Here is an 18,986-nt window from a genome sequence, read left to right on the forward strand (position 1 = left end):
ACAGGCCCCGGCTCGGGCGCCAGGACTTAAGATGGCCGCGCACGCTTCGGAAGGCGGAGACGGGGGTCACGTGGGATCGCGGCAGCCGGGCCGCGCAGCCGCAGTGGCGGGTGGGCGGGGCGACCTGGGCTCCGGCGAGCCTCGGTACTGTGCGAGAGCCCGTCCAGGGGCTCCTCCCGGGCGCGCCTGGTTCAGTTGCTGGAGGCGCCTCCGTGACGACGGGAACGAGTCTCCCCAGGAGGCGCTCGGTGGGATCATCGTGCCCGGGTACCCTGCCACTTGGCGGCGGAAAACCCCTTCCTGTGCCTGCACACAGCAGAGGGGCCCCGGGCTGAGGAGAGACTGCCATTCGGGAAGTGCTGGGTGGCCCTGCTGACTTTCTCGCTCGTGGAATGATTCTTAAGACGTTTCTACTTACCTGTGTCCCCCCAGGCCCGGGTCAAACACCGTCTCCTTCAGTGTCGGTCACGAAGCCATCTCCAGCCTCTTAGCTCCCGCGCCGCCGCTCTGGGAGTCCTTTACAGCGCGGGCTGAAGTCTCGGCGTGCGCCGCCTTTCTCCCCTGTAAGAAGGCAAGGGTCCTTGAGGGGCCTCGTTCTCTTTTACTCACTTCCCCTAGTCCTAACCCAGAGCCATTTTACTTTGTCCAGCAAATCTGTTGAGTGAATCCCGTTTGTATTTAAGGCCAAGCCTGCCCGTATGCATCTTAGAGCAAACGACATAGAAAAATAAGATTCAGAACGGCTTGCCGAAGGAAATCAACGTGCTACCCTGTGCAGTCGTCTGAAGTCTCATGCTTTTGAAAACGGTCTTACTCTCATGATTTTGAAAAGCAATTTCGTTTTTCTTCATCACTGTAAAAATCGATGCATCAAGTTTTGTTCTTGACGTAATGAAATAGGAAGATGCCTGTATAATTATTATCTCTTAAATCGGCTTTGTCTGTATTTGTATATGCCTAAGGCAAGAGATTTTTCAGAAAGCTTTTAACTCACTGAAGTCAAGCCCAAGGATATGTACCTGAGTGCTTTGGCTGGGTCAAAGCTCAGACTCCAGTGTGCAGCAGAGCTAACAGCCATGCCTCCTTGCCAGGCCAGAGCAGACAAACTTCTCCAACCAAGAAACGCTCAGGTTCTCTCACACGGATCAACCACAGCCCCTGATTTGCCTAAGGCTCAGGAGCCCCATGGGAAATAACTTGCCTGTGTCTATTATTGGAGCTTAGACAAATGCAGACATGTCTGATGGGAGGTGGATTTTCCATGAAGCTAATAAGGCTTATGCTTCAGGGCACCTGCCTTGCACAAGCTCCTTCCGAGGCTCTGCCCCTAATTGTGTATTTGTAACCTGTGTTCTTGTTCTTAAAGGGGTCCCCAGTAGTTGCGTAAGACTTTAGGTTCCTCAATGGCGAAACCTTCCCCTGTGCCTGTTGGACATTGAGTGCAGAAAGGTGATGATGAAAGTTTGTGCCCAGGAAAGGACAATGAAACTGCTAGGAGAACAATAAGTAAAAAGAAAAGGAATCTGGCTAAACAGTTTGGAAAACTGTTGGAAAAGCATCGGAGTTGAGCCACTATTACCCGGTTAATCTCCTCTCCCATAACACTGATGCGCCTTAGGAAGGAGAGTGCTATGAGTTACAACAGAGGAACTGTCACCAGTGCCCCTTGTGCAGCTCTAATGAGCTGTGAATCTCTTTGGGGGAAGAAGCGAGACCTGGGCATTTGGAAGGGAGAGACTATTTCGTGGGAAGTATCAGGAAAAGCAGCATGATGGCCTGGCAGCATCAGCATCACCTAAGAACTTGTTAAAAATGCAAATTATGAGGCCACAGCCCAGCCTTGCTGAATCAGAAAGTCTGGGTTGAAGTCCAGCCACTTCTGCCTTCACGGGCACTGCAGGTAATCCTGATGCAAGCTCAAGCTTGAAAACTCTTGTCTTAAACTGACATACGCCAGGAGCTACGAGCTGTCGGGACTCCTTGCCTTCTACTCACTTCACTGTCTACTCAGGTTAGTAAACTACTATTGGGAGGCAGAGTTGTAAAGGATTCAGAAGAATTTGAACTTAAATCTCAGCCCTGCCTTTATTAGCTGAGGGATTCTGGGGGGGAAATTACTCAGCTCTTCGGCCTCAGTTTTCTTCCCTGTAAAATGAAAATTATAATAATGATCCCATTAAGTTGGGGAGATTAAGCAAGATAGTTTGTAAAGCATATAGAATAGTGTCTGGCACATGGGAGATCATAAAAGGTACTTCTTTTTTCAAAACACTATATTGGGCACGGTGAGACAGTCAAAGGATGATTTAGGTCCCTTCCTCGTTACACAAAGTATTTGTGGAAGCTTACAGGAACACTTTAGTTAGAATAAAAAACGTGTAAATTGAAGACCAGGACAAGGGAGAGAATACTGTGGAGTCCCCAGCACTCCACCTCACTTGCCTCCTTGGTGTCTACACATGGACTCCTGGCTTTCAACACCATTTGTATGGCTTCAAGTCCCAACTTGATGTCACCAGCTAGATGCCAGTCTCCACTGCTGTTCCCACTTGAGTGTCTAATGGCTGTCTTAAACTCATTGGAACTCCTAATCTTGTCCCTACATCTATTCCACCCACAGCCTTTCCCATCTCCAGAACAAGTCCAGCCCTCTGGTTGCACAGGCCAAAAACCGAGTGGTCATTCTTTACTCATCCCCATCTCTACCCCCGTGGGAACCTCTTCTCAACACTTTCGCTGCTCCTCCAGGCTGAGTCCCATCATCTCCTGCTGGATTTTTGCAAAACAGGTCTCCTCGTTTCCACCCATGAACGGGAAAATGTCCACTTAGCACTTGTCTGGGAGATATCAAAATGTAATGCTGTACTTTACACAAATGGTTCTCATCAAGTGAAGGCGATCAAAAACTGTGAACTCTGAGTGCTCGTTGTTAGCCAGGCCCTTATTGGACCGACCAGATGCCCCCTGCCTATACAGTGGCCAGTGGGACTTTATTTACCCAACGGGTTCTGCCCTATCCGGAGCACTGGTTTTCAATCCTTAATGAGCCATTACTTTCCTTGGGCTGCCATACAAATTACTACAAACTGGGTGGCTTCCAACAACAAAAACAGATTCTCTTACAGTTCTGGGGGCCAGAACTCCAAAATCAAGGCATGGGCAGGGACAGTCTCCCTCTGAAGGCTCTGGGGAAAAACGCCTCCCTGCCTGTTTCAAGCAGCAGCCCTTGGCTTGTGGCTGTGTCAGTCCTCTCTCCCTCCAGAGCCACTGGCCTTCCTTCACGTGTGTCCGTGTCTCTGCATGGCCTTCTGGTGAGGACACCGACCATTGGGTTTAGGGCCAACCCTGATCCAGTATGACCTCATGCCAACATTTAATTACATGTGTTGAGACCCTCTTTCCAAATCCGAGGTTGGATGGATGGACGTGAATGCAACCCTGTACAATTAACATAGCCACCATGAGCCCCCTTCCCTCTTTCTGGAAACTAAATACCCTGACTTTTGCCAAGTCATTCATTACTCAGCGAAATTTTTTCACCGGTATTTCCTTGACCAAAAAGTAAATAAATAAACTCTGCTTTGATTTTTTTTTTTTTTTTTTTTAAGCCCTGGTGGACTTTGCTGTATACTTTGACTTAAGTTTGTACCTCTGGAGTCCATTCTCAACACAGCAGCTGGAATGGTCCATTTAAAATGTAAGGTGTCTTGACTTCAGGGAAGATGGAGGATTAGGAAAAATAGAGGTCAGGCAAAGACTATCTGGAGGGCTGCTCTAGGCTCAGGACACATAAAGCAAGACACCACCTAGAAGGAAGAGGGGTGCAGGAAAGGCGTCTCAGGTAACTGAGAAATCCCAGAGGTGGGGCTGCAAAAGCAGCAGTGGGTGCCCATTCCCCATCTACTGGGCAAATGGCCATCTGAGGACTGTAGTGACTGCAGACTGAGGGGTTGCAGGGGTCCTCTTCCCCAAGAAAGGGGAGAGGGAGGGACACAGCCTACAGCAAATTCAGGTTTTGGCCAGAAACTTGATCTGCTGCATGGAGGAGTCCCATACTTCCAGGCCAGGTGGGGTCACAACATTGTTTGCCCTGGGAGCCAGCAGGTAGCTAAAGGTAATTTGCCTCCTCAAACACCCTCCCTACTGCCTCGGGCTAGTTGCTGAAGAGGCAGAGGGAGGGAGGGTTTGGTGGGCCAAGGGAGGAGAGCAACTTCTGGGAAAGTCTGTTTGTGAGCCTAGGCCTGCTCTGAGGATGTTGCTTCTGCACCACCCACCCACCTGAGGACTTAACACTGAACAAATCCCCCCAGCACCTGGGGTCTGACCAGAGAGGGCTGCCAATGAACACCATCTGCTGGCAGAGCAGAAAAGTGCATGAAAAGAAGGAAAATAAATAAAAGAGGCAAACAGGTGTCTTTACTGCCCCCCTCTCCAAAGTCCTTGGAAACTACCTTACCCCATTACTGGATCTTTTGTCCTGGTTTGAGCAGTTAAATGGGGAAATCCTAAGTATCTAGAACAGGTTGAACCAAGAGTCAAAGAACAGTGATAGCACACAGCTACTTAACAGTAAATCCCTAGGCAAGAGAGAAACTGAACATCAGAGTAAACTTAGCATTCGAATCAGATGCCTAGACATAAGCAAAAAATTACAAGCCATACGAAAAGAGGAGGATATGACTCAGGCAAAGGAACGAATCAAAGCTCCATACAAGACACAGGACTCAGCTAATCAATGAGGATTATACAAATCTCCTAAATTAAAGCATGGAATAGAACAACAACATGGCTAAAGAAACAAAAGACATTGAGAAGACACTGGGAGAACACAAAGTGTTCTATACAAAATAGAAACCTTGGATAGAAAAAAATAACAGAGCTTATGGAAATGAAATATAAAACAAATGAGATGAAAATGCAATATAGGGAACCGGATGTTGCTTAAGTGGTTGAGTGCCTGCTTCCCACATGACAGGATCCAGATTCAGTTCCTGGTACCCCCTAAAAAAAAAACAAAAAACAAGAAACGAAAAACAAGCAAACAAATGTAAAGACCAACTCAGGAGAGCCAAAATAGCTCAATGGTTGAGCACCAGCTTCCCAAAAACAAAGTCCCAGGCTCAACCCCTGACCCCGGTACCTAAAAAAAAAATGCAATGGAGGCACACAATAGCAGATTTGAAATCATGGAAGAAAGGTTCAGTGATGTAGAGAATAGAACTGAAAGTGAAGAGAAAGAAGGACAGAGAAAAGAATGGAGAAAATTGAGCAGGGCTCCAGGAGTGGAGCGATAACAGGAAGCTTACCAGCATATACATTATGCAAGTCCCAGAAGGAGAAAAGAAGAGAAAGTGGACAGAAGGAGTATATGAGGAAACAGTGGCCAAAAATTCCCCAGCTTTCATGAAAGACATGAATATACATGTCCAGGAAGGATAGCATACTCAAATTAGAATGAATCTAAATAGACCTAGCCCAAGACACATAATATATAGAATGCCAAAAGCCAAAGATAAAGAGAAGATTCTGAAAACAGCAAGGGAAAAGCGAAACATGATATGCAAAGGACATCCAGTAAGACTATATGTGGATCTTTCTTCAGAAACCATAAAGGCGAGAAGGCAGTGGTGTGATATAATAAAGGTACTGAAAGAAAATCTGCCAGCCAAGAATTCTTTATCCAGCAAAACTGTCCTTCAAATATGATGGTGCACTTAAAATATTGACAGATGAATAGAAACTAAGAGAGTTTGTAAGTAAGAACCCATGTCTGCAAGAAACACTAAAGGGAGTTCTGCAGCCAGAAAAAAAAAAGAGAGAGAGAGAGAGAGAGACTTAGAGGAGAGTTGAAGACTATCAGAATTGAAGACTATAAGAAAGGGTAACCAAAAAGGTAAAAAGACAGACAAAAATAAGATATGACATATGAAAGCCAAAGGATAAAATGGCTGAATTAAGTAACACTTTTACAGTAGTAACATTGACTGTTAATGGATTAAACTTCCCAATCAAAAGACATAAGCTGACAGAATGAATAGAAAAAAAAAACATGAGCCATCCATATGCTGTGGCAGGAGATCATCTAGACCCAAGGATGCAAATAGGCTGAAAGTGCAAGGCTGGAAAAAAGATGTTTCATGCAAATATAACCAAAAGAGCAGGAATATTCTTAAGGGCCACCTCACCTAAAACTGTCCACTCGTTCCCCTTAAATAAGACATCTCAATGGACTTATTTTTCTTGGTGTAAGACAAAACAGACTTTAAATGCAAAAAAGTGATGAGATTAAGAAGGTCATTATATACTAATAAAAGGGACAATCCACTAGGAAGGAATAACAGTCATCAATATCTATGCGCCTAACCAGAGTGCCCCAAAATACATGAGGAAAACTCTGACAAAACTGAGAGGAAAAATAGACATTGCTACAACAATATTTGGAGATTTCAACAAACCACTCCCATCAATATATAGAACAACTAGACAGAAAATTAACAAGGAAACAGAGCACTTGAACAATATGATAAATAAGCTGGACCTGACAGATATATACAGAATATTGCACCCCGAACCAGCAGGTTATAATTTCTTCTAAATGCTCGTGGGTCTTTTCCCAGGGTAGACCACATGTTGGGCCACAACACAACACTCAGTAAATTCAAGAAGATTGAAATTATATAAAGCACCTTCTCTGATCATAATGGCATAAAGCTGGATTCATTAATAGGTGGGAAAGGGGGAAATTTGCAAATATATGGAGGCTAAACAACACACTCAAACAATCAGTGGGTCAAAGAAGAAATTGCAAGAGAAATTAGTAGATATCTTGAGACAAATGAAAATGAAAACACAACATATCAAAACTTATGGAATACAGTGAAGGCAGTGCTGAAGGAACTTTATAGCCCTAAACACATATATTTTTTTAAAAAAGAAAGAGCTAAAATCAGAGAACTAACTGAACAAATGTAGAAACTAGAAAAAGAAGAGCAAACCAACCCCAAAGCAAGCAGAAGGAAAGAAATAACAAAGATTAGAGCAGAAATAAATGAAATTGGAAAAAAAAAATAGAGAAAATCAACAAAACCAAAAACTGGTTGTTTGAGAAAATCAATAAAATTGACAAATCCTTAGCAAGACTAAGAAAGAAAAAAAGAGAGAAGATACAAATAAAATCAGGAATCAAAGGGGGCACATTATGAATGACCCCACAGAAATAAAAAGGATCATAAGAGGATATCATGAGAAACAATATGCCAACAAATTAGACAACCTAGATAAAGTGGACAAATTCCTAGAAATATACAAACAACCTACACTGACACTACAAGAAATACAAGAACTTAACAAACCAATCACATTTAAAGTGATTGAATTAGTCATCAAAAATCTCCCAACAAAGAAAAGTCCAGAACCAGATAGCTTCACAGGTGAATTTTACCAAACATTTCGAGAAGAATTAACATCAATCCTATTTAAACTCTCCCAAAATAATTGAAAAAGAGGGAAAATCACCCAACACATTTAGGAAGCCAACATCATGCTAATACCAAAACCAGATACTACAAGATAGTACAAGAGAAGGAAATTACAGACCAATCTCCCTAATGAACATAGATGCAAAAATTCTCAACAAAATACTTGCACATCAAATCCAACAGCATACAAAATCAATTTTACAGCATGATCAAGTGATTTTTATTCCTGTTATGCAAGGGTGGTTCAACATAAAAATCAATGACCGTAATACACATCATTAACAAATCAAGGGGAAAAAAAACACGTGATCATCTCGATTGATGTAAAAAAGACATTTGACAAAATCTAGGATCCTTTCTTGATTAAAACATTTCAAGAGGTAGGTATAGTGGAGCGGATTTAGCTCAGATGGTTGAATGCCTGCTTCCCCATGTACGAGGTCCTCCGTTCAACCCCCAGTGCCTTCTAAAAAAAAAAAAAAGGTATAGAAGGAAAGTTCCTCAACATAATAAAGGACATATATGAAAATCTCACAGCCACCTCCTACCCAAAGGCGAGAGGTTGAGGTTGAAAGCTTTCCCTTTAAGATTAGGAACAAGCCATGGATACCCACTGTCACCACTGTTATTCAACATTGTGCTGGAAGTTCTAGCTAGAGCAATGGGCAAGAAAAAGAAATACAAGGCATCGAATTTGGAAAAGCACATGTAAAACTCTTACTATTCTCACTATTCACAGATGGCATGATCCTATATTTAGAAAATTCCAAAATGTCTACAACAAAGCTATTTGAGCTAATAAATGAGGTCAGCAAAGTGGCAGGATACAAGATCAATATATAAAAATCAATAGTTTTTTTTTTAAGATTTTATTTTTTTTATTTATTTCTCTCCCCTCCCCCACCAGTTGTCTGCTCTCTGTGTCCATTTGCTGTGTGTTCTTCTGTGACTGCTTCTATCCTTATCAGTGGCACCGGGAATCTGTGTTTCTTTTTCTTGCATCATCTTGTTGTGTCAGCTCTCTGTGTGTGTGGCGCCATTCTTGGGCAGGCTGCACTTTCTTTTGTGCTGGGCAGCTCTCCTTATGGGGTGCATTCCTTGTGTGTAGGGCTCCCCTATGTGGGGGACACCCCAGAATGACACAGCACTCCTTGCATGCATCAGTGCTGCGCATGGACCAGCTCACCACATGGGTCAAGAAGGCCCTGGGTTTGAACCCTGGACCTCCCGTGTGGTAGGCAGACGTTCTATCAGTTAAGCCAAATCCACTTCCCTCAATAGTGTTTCTATACACTAGTAATGAGCAAGTTGCGGTAGAAATTAAGGAAAAAATTCCATTTACAATAGCAACAAAAAGATTCAAATATCTGGGAATTTATTTAATCAGGTATATAAAGGATCTGTATTCACAAAACTACAAAATACTACTAAAAGAAATGAAAGAAGATCTTAACAAATGGAAGGACATTCCATGTTAATGGATTGGAAGACTAAACATCGTGGAGATGTCAAATCTACCCAATTTGATTTATAGAGTCAATGCAATGACAATCAAAATTCTAATAGCCTACTTTACAGAAATATAAAAGGCAATTATCATATTTATTTGGAAGGGAAAGAGGTACCAAATAGCCAAAAATGTCCTAAAAAAGAAGAGCAAAGTCAGAGAACTCACACTTCCTGAGCTTGACATGTATTTTAAAGCTGCATTGGTCAAAACAGCATGGTATTGGCATAAAGATAGACACACTGATCAATAGAATCAAATTTAGTGTTCAGAAATAGACCCTCACCTCTATGGTCAACCGATTCTCTATAAGCCTACCAAGTCCTCTTCTCTGGGACAGAACAGTTTCTTCAATAAATGGTGCTGGGAAAACTAGGTATCCTTTACCAAAAGAATGAAAGAGGACCTCTGTCTCACTACCTATATAAGAATCAACTCAAAATGGATCAAAGACCTAAACATAAAATCCAGGACCATAAAACTTTTAGAAGATAATATAGGGAAACATCTACAAGACTTTGTAATAAGTCTCAACTTATGAAATCTTACACCCAAAGCCCGAGCAACAAAAGAAAAAATAGATAAATGGGAGTGCCTCAAAATTAAACATTTCTGCACCTCAAAGGACTTTGTGAAGGAGGTAAAAATGCACCTTACTCAATGGGAGAAAGTATTTGGAAATCACACATTTGACAAGGGTCTAATATCCATGATGTATTAATATGAAGAGATCCTACAACTCAACAATAAAGACAAATGACCCAATTAAATAATGCACAAAATACCTAAATAGACATTTTTCTAAAGAAGAAACACAAATGGTGAAAAAACACATGAAAAAATGTTCAGCATCATTGGCTATCAGGGAAATGCAGATCAAAGTTACAATGAGATATTGTTTTTTGAAAAGATTTATTTATTTATTTCTCTCCCCTTTCCCCCTCCCCCAGTTGTCTGCTCTCTGTGTCCATTCGCTGTGTGTTCTTCTGTGACCGCTTCTATCCTTATCAGCGGTACCAGGAATCTGTGTTTCTTTTTGTTGTGTCATCTTGCTGCGTCAGCTCTCCGTGTGTGTGGCACCATTCCTGGGGAGGCTACACTTTCTTTTGCGCTGGGCGGCTCTCCTTATGGGGCACACTCCTTGCACGTGGGGTTCCCCTATGCGGGGGACACCACTGCATGGCATGACATTCCTTGCATGCATCAGCACTGCATGTGGGCCAGCTCCACATGGGTCAAGGTGGCCCGGGGATTGAACTGCGGACCTCCCATGTGGTAGGCGGACACCCTATCCATTGGGCCAAGTCCGCTTCCCTGAGATATCATTTCATGCCTACTAGAATGGCCCTTGTTTACAAAACGGAGAACTAGAAGTGTTGGAGAGGATGTGGAGATATAGGAATGCTTATTCACTGCTCACAGGAACGTAGAATGCTGGTGGGAATGTAGATTGGTACAGCCACTGTGGAAGTCTGTTTGGCAGTTCCTAAGGAAGTTAGATATAGAGCGACCATGTGACCTGGCAATACCACTGCTAGGTATGTACTCAGAAGAACTGAGAGCAGTGACACCAACAGACATCTGTACACCAGTATTCATAGCGACATTATTCACAATTGCCAAAAGATGGAAATAATCCAAATGTCCATCAACTGATGAATGGATAAACAAACTGTGGTGTATATGTATGATGAAATATTATTCAGCTGTAAGAAGAAATTAAGTCATGAAGCTTGACACGTGGATGAACCTGGAGGACATTATACTGAACGATGCAAGCCAGGCACAAAAGGACACGTATGACTTCGCTATTATGGACTAAATATAATGAGCAAACTCATGTTGTTAATAGCTGGAATATAAGAGAAAAGAATGGGGTTGGAGAATGGAAAGCTGAGGTTTACTCTGTACAGGATTGGTAAAAAGTTGTCTGTAAATGTCTGGAAATGAATGGAAATGGTGCAATCACATCATAGAATTTGTAGTTAGTTGCACTAACATATGGGTATGATGCTGGTTTGGTTTTTGTTGGGTTTTTTTTTTTGAGGGGGTTAATAAAAATGCTCTAATATTGACTGAAGTGATCAATGCACAACTCAGTGATTACACCAAATGCCATTGGTATACATTGATATGCCATTGATTGTACACTTTAGATAAATTGTATAGTTTATGAACAAAAAAAAAATAATGAGTGGGTTGGAGAAAAAAATATACCAAATATAAGACATGGACTGTAGTTAGTAGCAACATTTTGGTGATGCTTTTTATAACCTGTTGCAATGTCTGATAACAATGCAAGGTGTTTGCGGTGGGGTGATGTGTGGGAGCCCTGTATGATGTTGTGCAGGTTTGCTTTGTAAGTTCACAACTTTTACTATTCACTTACCGTTTATGTATGTTCATGTATGAGTGATATACCTCAGGAAATTGTTTTGTGTGTGTGTGTTCTTTTTTCTTTTTATTTTTGTGTGTTTTTTTAATAACTTGTGTTTAAAATGAAGGAAAAAATGTAAGGCATCTCATGTCCCTCTTTTGCTCGTGACCATGCTTTGGCTCCCAGCTCAGGAGAAAAGTCAAAGTTCTAGCAGTGTTCTACAGGGAACGACGCGTCCTGCTCCCACGATCCCTCACTTCATTCCCTGTGCACCCCTCTGAGCTCAGCCTGCCTCAGTGACCCCTGACTGCCATTTGGTCCTCATGCCTGCTTCTGCTCCAGGGCTTCTGCTCCAGTTATTTTCTCTACCTGAAATGCTCTCTCCTCCCCAGCTCTCTCTTTGGCTCACTCTCTCACCTCCTTTCAGTTTTGGTTCTGTGATCAACTTCTCCAGGAAGCATGTGTCTTTCATCATAGTTAAAACTGAAGTTTGGCATGCCCACCCCTAAGTCCCAATCCCCTTACTGATGTTCATTTTCCCCATAACATTGATCACTTTCTATAATACTATATAATTTACTTATTCATTAAATCTCTTGTGATTATATATCTTTCACACCCATTTGTTTCGATCACTGATGTATCCCAAGCTTTTACAATAGTGAGCACTCAATAACACTTCTGAATGAATGAAGGAATGAATGATAAATATCAGCAAGACATAGTTTTCCCCCTTAAGGGGGTGTAAAATATGGTGGATAAGACAGAAATATCCAAAATATAACAAGAGTGGGAGTGAATCAATGAAAAGAGTAGAAGGAATGGGACATGAAGACAACTTGGGGTTCTATCCATTTCTTTATTCACCCAGACATTTTCAATTTCTTCAGCTGATTTTTCTTTGTTTCCAGTTCTTTATATCTACCATCTAATCCAAAATATAACCAAAGCCCAAAGCAATTAAGTGAGCAAGAAGAAATGTTCCTGGTTGAGGTTCTAGCCCTCACTGACAGCTCCTCATGCTCACCTGGGGGCGGCCAGTGGGCGGGAGGGGAGAGCAGCTTTTCCTCCCTGGAGAGAACTGTCCTTATCTCAGCTCCAAAGGCCGTCAGACCCCCAGTCCACCACGATGACTTGGTGAAGGGGGACCAATGCCAGAAGACAGGGGCTGTAGGCCCCCCCACTCCCTCCACCCTTGGCCACAGGGCATCTGGCAATATACATTGACCTCCCGTTCCCTGCATGAGGGCTGGAGGGGGGAACTTCCCCCCTGCTCTGCTCCCCCATTGCATGAGGGGAGGGCATAAAGAAATATTTATATGCAAAAAAAAGAAGAAATGTAGCCTAGTGACTCTGTCAGGATACAAAGTAATCTCACACTGTCTGCTGTGTGCCCTTTTGCTTGGTAGGTTTCCCATTGGTGGTGTTCTTAAAAAGAAGGAAAATAAAACCCACCAGCTCACAAAGCCCGAGGTTTATGTCTGTTGAATTTGCTAGGTGAATTGCTGGAGCCTAGGGGATTGCCAATCAACCTCAGGCAGGCTCGTGATGCAGGAGGACAGCACCTTCTGAGGTGGTGGTCTTAGCTCTCTATCTATGTGGATTCCATCCTACTCGATTTTTCTTTCTTTTTTGGAGATATCAGGGATTGAACCCAGGACTTTGTATACGAGAAGCAGGAGCTCAACCACTTAGCTACACCTGCTCTCTTTATCCTATTAGATCTTTATTCATGTATTCCTCAAGGAAAAAGTGCCTTGCACTTCCTAAATCCACAGAACTAAGGTCTTATCAGTGGCCTTAGCCACTACACACTGACCCCTTACTAAAAAGCATCTTGCATTTGGATGCTGGGACTCACCATGGTTTTGGCTCAGTATTTTCCTGCCAAGCTGACTGACACTTTTACTGGCTGGTCTTAATCTTTCTAACATTCTTAAGAAATATTTTCCTGGCAAACGTCCTAGTTTGAGATGAACAAAAGTCTTGGCCTTAGGTTCATCTCTCCACAAGCAACTCTGGTACCTCTCTGACTTTCTCTCGCTTACAGTATTTATTCATCTTGAGACTTTTTTTTTTTAATTTATTTTATTTCTTTCTCTCCCCCCCCCCCCCACATTGTCTGCTCTCTTGTGCCCATTTGCTATGTGTTCTTCTATGTCCACTTGCATTCTTGGTGGTGCCAGGAAATAAAAGAAGGAAAGTAATCTTCTCCAGGATGAGCTGCTGCTAACACTTCCCCATTCCTCCCACCTGCCCTCCCTTTCTCCTCTCCAGCACTCAGTAAGTACTTTGAGATAAAATTTTAAGCTGCCTTAAGTCTCTGAACTTTCCTAAATACCACTGTTAAGGAGACATGCTTCAATCATTCTTCAATTGTACTTAAAATTGCATAAAAATTTTCATTAAAAGCCTTGGCAAGAAGTGGATGTAACTCAAGGAGTTGAGCACCTGCTTCCTGCAAAGTCCCAGGTTCAATCCCCAGTACCTCCTAAACAAACAAACAAACAAACTCTCATTGGGAAGTGGATGTAGCTCAGTGGTTGAGCACCTGCTTCCCATGTACGAGGTCCTGGGTTCAATCCCCAGTACCTCCAAAAAAAAAAAAGCCTTGGAAAGTCAGTAAGGAGGAAAAAAGGTATTGAATAAGGTGTTGAGAGAATTTTGTGTCCCTACCTTTCCCTAATACTACAGTTTAACCATTTGTAATGGTAAAAATTCAAGTAATTTTCAGTGAAGGTGAGGACCAACACATTCAAGATGCTGAGATGGGGGCCAGAAACAATAGAAAACAAAATTGAAACATTAAACGTTAAATTGAGCATTTAACGACTGTTAATGCTCTTCCATAGGTGAATGGATAATCATATGGTGACACATCCATGCAATGAAATACTATACCAAGAAAAAAACAAATGAGCCATCAAAAACAAAAAATACAAAAATAAAATAAAGTAAAATAAAGTAAAATAAGACATGAGGTATCTCAACTTCAGTACGTATTGCTAAGTGAAAGAGTCCTTCTGAAAAGTCTACCTGCTGTGTGATTCCAACACAATAGGGCTTTGCATAAAAGCAAAAAGTAGAGAGAGTCCAAAAATCTGTGGTCGCCATGGGTTGGGAGGCTGTGGTGGAGGGACGGGTTGGCTAGGTGGCACCCAGGGCATGTTTAGGGCACGAAACTACTCTGTATAATACTGTAATGGTAGATGCACGACATTATGGACATGTCAAAACCCATAGACCTGTACAACCCAAAGAGTGAGCGCTAATGTCAACTGCAGACTTGAGTTCATAATAATGGATCAATATTGGCTCATCAACTGTAACAAATGTACCGCACTAAAGCAAGATGTTAATAATAGGGGAAGCCGTGTGTGTGTGTGTGTGTGTGTGTGAGAGAGAGAGTGTGTGTGTGTGTTGGGGGTGGGGAGTAATATGGGAACTCTGTACTTTCTGTAAGCCTAAAACTGCTCTAAGAATAAGGTTTGTTTTTGAAATGTAAAAAAAAAAAGAAAAACCCATTCATGAAAGACAATAAAATAATGGCAGCAATTGAGCGAGATGAGACACACTGCACTCTATCAGGTGTAGCGCGACTCCCTGAAGAATTGGCCATTTGTCACAGATCCTGCAGTGGTTGCCTGAGTCTTCCTATCACAGCCACGGCACACATGGACCTGTGTAGTGTCTTCCATTATTAAGTGGATTCTACTCTTTCTCAATGTCGTTTAGACATTAACCATGAGACACTGATCCTCCTATTCACGTTAATAATGGGAAAGGAATGAAAGTGTATTTTATTTTTTAAAACTAACAATTCAGCTGGTAGGATTTATGATCATGACTTTAGATGCCTTTGAATTATTCTTAAAAGAAAGACATCAATACAGAAATGAGTTGTGCAAAGTCACAAGGGAAATAACTTTTCCCACTGATTTAGTCTGCGTTATAGTTCGCATGTGTATTCTGTCAAAAAGGTTGGATGCTTGGAATCACTTTGACAGTTGAGTCCTTGACCTCCATAAAATACACATTCTGTCGCATTCTGGAAAATAGGATTGCAAATGGAAGAGCTTTTCTTTTTTGTTGGAGAAAATATTCTTTTCTTTCTTGACAAGGTGCTATTACTTAATGTGAGTAACCTCACAGCAACGGTTCCACAGGATTGTAGAACCATAGATGAACCTCAAATACGTCGTTGCGGCTGCTCTGGGATGACCCCGCACTTCCAGCTGTTGCTTGGCAGGTCACTCAGTTCCCGTGAATCTCCGTTTCCACAGTTTCATGTAAAAATACCAAGTGAAGGCTAGTTTTAAAGAAAGAATAATTGAGTTTCGTGGGACTTCCTGGCACACGGCAATTGCTTAATAATGGCACTGTTGTAATAATGATCATTCATATGGAAGAGGAAACCGAGGCCCAGAGATGAAGGAGCCTGTCCAAGATAACGGCACGGCAGAAACCTGACTCCCAGGCCAGGGTTTCATCTTCAGATCCATTTGTTTTAGTGTTTTACAAATCTACAGCATTTTATTTAGCAGTGTGCTCTTGTAATTACTGTATTAATCTCATAACGATGCCAAAAGATTAAAATTAAAGAACTTTAATTATATATATGTTCTTTTAATTTCTTTTTTATTTGAGAAGTTGTTAGAGTTTACATACTATACAGGAGTCTCATACATCACCCTACCACCACTTCCTTACATTGTTGTAATACATTTGTTACAAATGATGAAAGAACATCATCATAAAATTACTGCTGTCTATAGCCTGTAGCTTATATTTGGTATATTTTCCCCCCGAGCCATCCTATTATTAATACCATGTGTTAGTATTGTAGAGTTGTGATAGTTCATGAGAGAACATTCTCATATACTGTTAGCCACAGTCTATCATCCCCCATGGGGAAAGAACTTTAATTTTAACTCTACTGCTCTACCTAAATGATACCGCAGATCAATTCAGTAATATCAAAAGGGGTAAATTCAATGATTCTTCAAGAGAGCTTTCCTAAAAGGTAGTTAATCATAAGTTGAATTTCCCTGAAATCACCAACTGAAGCTTAAGTATTTTATATGAGTCAGAGTAGGTCAGGTTATGCTGTGATAACAAAATGCCCCCGAAACTCTCAACTGCATAGCTTAAGGCAACAGATGTGTTTCTCTCTCCCCCTACACGTTCATGAAGGATCTTCGCTGATGGAGCAACCTGGCTGACTACGGCAGAGGGAGAAGAAGGCTCGGCGCTGGGAGCGTCTCACAACAGCAATTACATTTTCTGAAGGGAACTGGTGTTTTGTCACTTCTACTCACTACTTCATGGTCAGAACAAGTTTTATAACCACCCCTAACTTATGGGAACAGGGAAGAGCAGCCCTCCCACAGGCTGAAAGGAGAGACAGCTGGAATACTTGGGAGTAGCCCAAATGACCACAGCAGCCTTCCTTTCCTGGGGAAATAAGTTAACAGCAGTCTGAGAAAAGATGATGAAAACTGGTTTTAGTTTCTAACAAATTATCAAGATGAAAAGAGCAGCTTTTGCTGTGTACACTTTTTTCTCTGTGCGTTGGCTTAATATATTTTTATTGTGAATTTAGTCATCAAGACAATATAAATGTTTTTAAAAGCTGTTGGGGAGAATTCAAGTTTTAATTTTTAGAATTTTTGCATTAAAAAGCAGTAACAGAATAGTTGAATGCTGTCTGGATATTTACTGAGGAATTGCTAATTATTTTAGGTGCCATAATGATTATCACCATTTTTAAAGAGACTGCATCAAAAAACAAACAAACAAACAAAAAAAGAGACTGCATCTTTCAGAAATACATTCTGAAACATTTATGAATGAAATGATACATTGGATTTGTTTCCAGATAATCCACAGGGCAAGAGGAAGCAGTTGGGTGGGTTATGATGAAACACAATTAGCCATGATTTGATGACTGTTAAAGCTGGGTGATTGGTGCGTTGGGATTCTCTCTACTTTTAGGTATGCTTGAAATTTTTCATAATAAAAGTTTTTAAAGAGTTAGGGGGGAAAAAAAAGTCCCGCAGCTGCTTCTGCACAGGTCCAGCCTCCCTCCTGCCGGCCACCAGCGGGGTCCCTCCATGCCGCCAGCCGGCGGGCCGGAGAGGGCCCCAGGTCGTCGAGCCTGGAACCCGGTCCCCACACCTGCCAGCGTCCGACCCCGATCAGCCTCGGCCAGGGACCAGCAGGTGACAGCCGCGCCGTCAGCCCCTGCTCAGGAGATCCCCGGTCGTTGCTTTGCAGAGTCTGTCCAAGAAGGCGCGAGTCCACCCCTGCGTCAAACTCCTCTTCTCGGAGTCTCCTGCGGTCACTAACACAGCGCACAGCCACACCGCGGGCTCTGCGTGTGGGGGAATGTGGGGAGCACGAGCTGGGCCAGAAGTGGGCCTGGGGCGTGGCTCGAGGGCTGCTAGGCACGCTCGCCCCTCGCCCCGTCTTCCCCCGCATTGGCCCATTCTGAGCGCCAACCACCGCCACCCCACCCTAAGGGAAGGGCGGCTGAGGGCAGCCTGGGGTCTCCCGGGCGCACGACCGGCCCACCCTCTGCGAGCCCAGGGCTGGACTCGGCGCGCAGGCTTGCTCTCCGTGAGCTGGTCTTCCCCGCCGAAGTGAATGGGGTCCACGGCCGATCCCTGGCCCAGGCTGACCCCATCGGAGTCTCCCTCGTGGAAGTTTTCACTAAGAGACGTGGACCTGGAGGGTGAGCCCCAAGTCACGCAAACAGCCGCTCTCACAGGGGGCCCTCTAGGACTCCTCCGTGGTCCCCAGAGTGGCCCTAAGCCCACCCTCCTGCGGCCCCGGGCCTGGCCTTTCCTCAGACTCCATGTTGCCACATGAGTATATACTTTTTTATTTATTTTATTTAAATTTTTATTTATTTCTCCCCACCCCCAGTTGTCTGCTGTGTCTGTTTGCTGTGTGTTTTTCTGTGTCTGCTTCTATCCTTATCAGCAGTGCCAGGAATCTGTGTTTCTTTTTGCTGTGTCATCTTGTGTCAGCTCTCCGTGTGTGCGGCACCATTCCTGGGCAGGCTGAAATTTCTTTCACGCTGGGCAGCTCTCCTTACAGGGCACACTCCTTGCACGTGGGGCTCCCCTACGCAGGGACACCCCTGCATGGCAGGGCACTCCTTGCGCGCATCAGCACTGCGCATGGGCCAGCTGCATATGGGTCAAGGAGGCCCGGGGTTTGAACCCTGGACCTCCCATATGGTAGGCAGACGCCCTATCCGTTGAGCCAAATCCGCTTCCCACCACGTGAGTATATTGACCGAGGGTCCCTTCTTTGCTGAGCACCGTGAGGAGCATGGTGGGCAGCCTGGAAAATGGGCCCCCGTTACCCCCACCCTGACAGCCATGCTTCTGGGTGACCCCTGCCCCCCTTGAGTGTGGGGTGGGCCAAATGACTCACTTCTGAGTAGGTTGTAGCAAAAGTGATTCCAGGATAGGTTACAAAGCCTCCTTCTCCCTCCCTTTACCCTTCTCTCCCCCTCCCCACCCCCCAGGGCGGTAAAGCTGCCACGTTAAGGTTAGACCTATGGGTGGGCTTCTAGACAAGGACTATCTACCCAGCAGCTTGGACCTGAGCCTAC

At 43.4% G+C, this 18,986-nt stretch overlaps 1 long non-coding RNA gene across 2 annotated transcripts; it reads left to right on the forward strand.

Moving 5' to 3' along the window:
- The first annotated feature begins 112 nt into the window (after window positions 1-112).
- On the forward strand, window positions 113-17,055 carry LOC111763028 (uncharacterized). Of its 2 annotated transcripts, none has more exons than XR_002795993.2 (2): window positions 113-2,011; window positions 2,621-15,975. It is a non-coding gene; the product is annotated as an uncharacterized lncRNA (long non-coding RNA). The 2 variants fall into 2 exon arrangements; XR_011646064.1 differs by lacking the exon at window positions 2,621-15,975 and adding an exon at window positions 16,556-17,055 and having other exon boundaries at window positions 138-2,011.
- Window positions 17,056-18,986: the final 1,931 nt, after the last annotated feature.

Source organism: Dasypus novemcinctus, chromosome 17 (assembly GCF_030445035.2).
Source record: "Dasypus novemcinctus isolate mDasNov1 chromosome 17, mDasNov1.1.hap2, whole genome shotgun sequence".
Taxonomy (NCBI): Eukaryota; Metazoa; Chordata; class Mammalia; order Cingulata; family Dasypodidae; genus Dasypus; species Dasypus novemcinctus.